Genomic DNA, 4,955 nt, shown 5'->3' on the forward strand with positions numbered 1-4,955 from the left:
GACAAAAAAAATTAGTACCTGCCCTCCAAGAGCTCACATTCTAATAGGGAGAGCACATGAACAACTCTGTATCGACAGGATACATAGACCAATGAAGATAATCTCAGAGGGAAGGCATCAGCATTGAAGGGAAAGACTTCTTCGAGAAGGTAGGAATTTAGCTCAGGCTTGAGCTCTAAGATTCTGTTATTCTGTAATGAATATAATAAATATACAAATGTTGATATATGTATAACAAAGATACAATTAAAATAAGGATAAGAAAGTAGTAGAGAGAGTGAGGGAGGGAGGGGAAGAGAGAGAGAGGTATGGAGAGAGAGAGAGAGAGAGAGAGAGAGAGAGAGAAAATAAATGTAAAGTCTTGCATTTAAGGTTGGCTTGTTTTTGTTTTATTTTTTTAATTAGTGACACAAGTACAGGACAAGGCAATTGTAGCTCAACTGCTGGACATTATATCTTCCTGATTTAATTTTATCTTCTTGATTCCAGCTCATTGACCTGGATTCTGTCATTCAATGTGTAAGCCACCCATCCCAGATTCATACAGACTGTAGACATGACAAGCTCACCACCTATGTCTTCATCTAAGTCACTGATAAAAATGTTGAACAGCACAGGACAAGGACTGCTCCCTAGGGCTTTCCACTAGCCCTGCCTGTCTCCACCCTCCTATCCAAATTCATGCCAATTCATTAATTAACATTTTGAAAGTTTGGCAGTTTAATCAGATGCAAATCCACTGAACTGTACAATTATCCTATTCACATTGCTCTTTCTTGTCCCCAAGAACACCAGAAGAGACTTTGTCAAATACATTGTTGAAATAGATACAGTCCAATTCAACAAACATTAAGTGCTGATTATATATATGAGGCAGTGGCGATCTACAGATAAGAAAAATGAAACCTTCCCTGTTCTTAAACAACTTACCTTCTTACTGGAGGTGAACAGCACATATAACAATAAGTAAATGATAAGATGGAATTATAAAAAGGGAACACTCACAACTGAACTGAAAGGAGGGAGCATGGTTCAGGAAAAGCACTGAAATGTGTGCTGAATTGGGGAAGGTGTTTGACATTAGCTTATGCTCTACTTATGGACGTGATGGAGAAACATCACTTGGATAATAGTAACAATTCAGCAGATTTTGCATCTGTTCAAATAGCTAGGTCCTCAAAATGAAAAAAGTGGAAACTGAACTGTATTTTTTAATGAAGCTAGGAATTCTTAGAGGTGGAGGTGAGGAGGAGGGGGTGCATTCCAGGCACAAGGGACTCACTAATGCAAAGGAAGTATTTGCTATGATACAGCATTCCTCTGATCTAACAGTCTAGTAACCCTGAAAGAAAAAGGATGTCCATTTATTTTGACATGACTCGTTGTTAAAAACTGATGCTGGGTCCCAGAAATCACCAATTTCTTTACTAAGTGCTTATCACATTTTTTGTTTGGGTTTTGAGGGGTTAAATGTAAATATAAAGGGGGTTAAATTTTATTTGATCATCCAATTTATTAGACAATTAGCATTTATTGACAACTTGAGATGTAGAAACTTTCACGGGTCTCACAAAATTTTGCCTGGTTGCTGCCTCTGAGGAGTCTTAGCAGTAGATGTAGCTATTTTTTGGGTTGCTTACTTAATTATTTTTGCTTCTTTGGCAGCCTTGATCATTGGTTCTTGTTGAGCCTCTCAAACTTCAGGTTTCCATAGAGAACCACCAGTGATAGCTCTCTGGAATTTAACAGCCTAACAAGTTCTTTTCTTTTGAATCTCTTTCAAATGTCCCATTTTGTGCTTTCTTCTGTACATGACAGTGCAATTGATCTGTCATGGGTTTCCCTTTGGAAAGAAATGGAGACTTGGAATTTGCATTCAAGCATTGAAAAATTGGAAAACCTTTTCATTATTCCAGGTGTAGCACCATCCATGACCCAGGTAGATCTTGTACCCATTAAATCTGTGCAGCTCAACCTCAATAGCTGGGAACAATAGGAAGATGGTGAACATACTGACATATTTTAAATAATCAGTTCTAGAATTTTGCCTGGGATTAGTTTATAAATCTTTGAGTTGTGGAACTAGCCTTTTGCCCTTTTGAAAATTGGGACATTTCAGAGGATACCAACAAACAGTTCTCCAAAAAATTGCAGCTATTAATGACTAGCTGAAAGATTACTCCAAATCACTAATAACAACAGCAATGTAAACTATAAAAACTGGCATTTCAACTCACAACTAGCAAATAGACAAAAATGACAAAATATGGGAAACACCAATGGAGGGGTTGTGGAAAGACAGGGTCACTAATACACTGTAGGAAGAAACATGAATTGGTCCAACCATTTGGGAAAACAATTTTGAATTACGCTAATAAAGTGATTAAAATGCTCATTTCTGGGGCAGCTAGGTGGCACAGTGGATAGAGCACCAGCCAACCTCAGACATAACACTTACTAGCTGTATGACCCTGGGCAAGTCACTTAACCCCAATTGCCTCTCCAAAAATAAAATAAAATAAAATAAAATGTTCATTTTCATATACAAGGAGGTCAATGATAAAAAGAAGCGTTCTATATACACCAAAATATTTATGGCAACACTTTTTGTAGCAGCAAAGAACTGGAAACAAGGTAGATGCTTTTTGATCAGATAATGGCTAAACAAGCTGTGCCTTATGATTATAATGGAATAGAACTGTACTGTAAAAAAGGATTGAGAAATACGAGAAGACTCAAATAAACTGATATGAAGTGAAGTGAATAGAACCAAGAAATTAACACATGCAACACTGTGAATGGAATGAACAACAATAGTAATTTTTAAAAAATCAAACTGAATCCCAGGTTGGCTCCAAAACTAGATATAATGCTGCATATAACATTGGTCTTGGCTGATGTGTTGGTTAGAATTGCTGAACTGTTTTTTTCCCTCTTATTTCTTTGATGTAAGTTATGACTCCCTGAAAAAGGGTAGAAGGAAGGATATGTTGGAAAATGAGAGTGTCATAAAACAAAATATATCAATACAACTTTGCAAAAAATAAAATTGAGATATTTGTCTATTTCAGTCTTCTCATGCTTCTGTTTTCCATGATTTCTCAATGATCACTGACTACCAATCACATTGATAGGCTCTTTTCATACCCTGGTTGTTGCTGGAGCTGAAAGATTTGGTCTTGTTTAGTCAAATGCTCTTTTATTACATCCTCTCCAGACTTGATGTTTGATTTCCTCTTAACTATTTTTTGTTCTGCTTATTATTCTGCTTGGTGAAAAGAATGGGAAGAAAAAAAGTAAGGACTGAGTAAGATGTATTTTCTTTCTATCATTTATTGCTAGGTCTTAGATGGTAGGGGGAAATGGGGCAAGATTAGTGGAATGCCCCATTGATCAGCCTAGTATATCATTTGTTCCATTCCTAACCCATGGCTCAAATCCTATTTACATAAGATTCTTCTCTTTGATGGAGATTGATTACTCAATGCTCCAGGCCTCCTTGACCTTTGAAGTTGTCAAGAGCTTAAGAGAAGAGAGATCTTAGTATTCAGGCTTTCAGTTTTGAGAAAGAAGACAAGTGTTTCCAGATTATCTTCAGAGACAGTTCCCTGAAAAGAGAGAAAGACTCTGGGAAGAAGCCAGGATGTAGAGGAGCCAGTACCTCAATTCTATCAGCTTTTTGCTAGAGTCTTTCTTCCTTTCAGGTACCTGAAGAGAATCTGATTCCATGTGTCTTCTCTCTAGAAGTTGGAAACCAGAAGAATGAGATCTCTCTTCTCTCAAGTTCTTGCCAATTCTGTCCTCACACAAGTCAGAGCATCGAATAATCAGCCTCCACCAAGGAGGAAAGTCTTATGCAAAAAACATTAAGCCTCAAGTCATACAAGACTATGACTTGAGTCTTCCCTTTCTTTCTTGGACCTAACATAGCTAAAAGTGCATTTCCTTTGCCTTTATAATTTTTCACAAACCTCAGCACATTCTGAAATTTAGTGTTTCTGAAACAATTTTTACACATTTTAAAATTTTTCCCTTGGTTACATATTTGTTTCCTTCTTTTATGCAAGTCATACCTAAATATGAGACCATCAGAGAACTCCATATGCAGCTAAATTTGTTACATCAAATCTCAGAGCTGGAAGACACTTCAAAGGTCATTTAGTACCCAAAAAAATGTACTTCTGAATGACAACATGTCCAACCACATCCAATCTCTACTTGAGAATCTCCAGTTATAGGGAACTTATTGTCTCCAGGGGCAGCCTATTCTACCTTTGGACAGCTTTCATTATTTGAAAATTTTCTTATATTAAGTCATAATATACCTCCCTGTGCATTCTTTTACCATTGCACCTACTTTCTAGGCTTCAGTGCACAGTGCATCTGGAGTCAGATGAGTTGGGCTTACATTTCATTCCATTATTTAGTAAGTGCCTAATATGTTCAGGGACCTGTGCCCCTCACCTGGGATAAACAGATTAAGAAATGGCACAGTCTCTACCCCACAATGCCCAAAGATTGGAAAACATTCATTATTCTGAAGTTTTTCCTTATGTATCCAGGTCTGATTCTTTGCAATTTCTACCATTTGTATTTAGTTGTTTTCCCCTCTGGAATCACGTAGAACAAGTCTAATTTGTTAGGGACCAGTAATAAGTTCAATTACTTTGAATTTATGATGTATATATTTTGCAATTATTTAGCTATGTATGTGTTGTATTCCTTTCCTCCCACCCAATAGAATATAAGCTACTAGAAGTTAGCAACTGTTTTATTTTTGTCTTTGTCTCTCAAGCTCCTAGTATAGTGCCTAGCAAATAGTAAGTACTCAATAAATGCTTACTGAATTGAACTGAATCCTTCCTATATATAACAACCCCTCAAATATATGAAAGTAGTGAACACATCCATACTAATACTTTCTCTTTTCCAGGTTAAACATCTTCATTTACTTC

General features: G+C 36.7%; 1 pseudogene; it reads right to left on the bottom strand.

Moving 5' to 3' along the window:
• Positions 1 to 1,523: 1,523 nt before the first annotated feature.
• Positions 1,524 to 2,011, bottom strand: LOC114047006 (annotated as a pseudogene).
• Between the last annotated feature and the right edge of the window lie 2,944 nt (positions 2,012 to 4,955).

Source organism: Vombatus ursinus, unplaced genomic scaffold (genome assembly GCF_900497805.2).
Source record: "Vombatus ursinus unplaced genomic scaffold, bare-nosed wombat genome assembly UNPS02014786.1, whole genome shotgun sequence".
Taxonomy (NCBI): Eukaryota; Metazoa; Chordata; class Mammalia; order Diprotodontia; family Vombatidae; genus Vombatus; species Vombatus ursinus.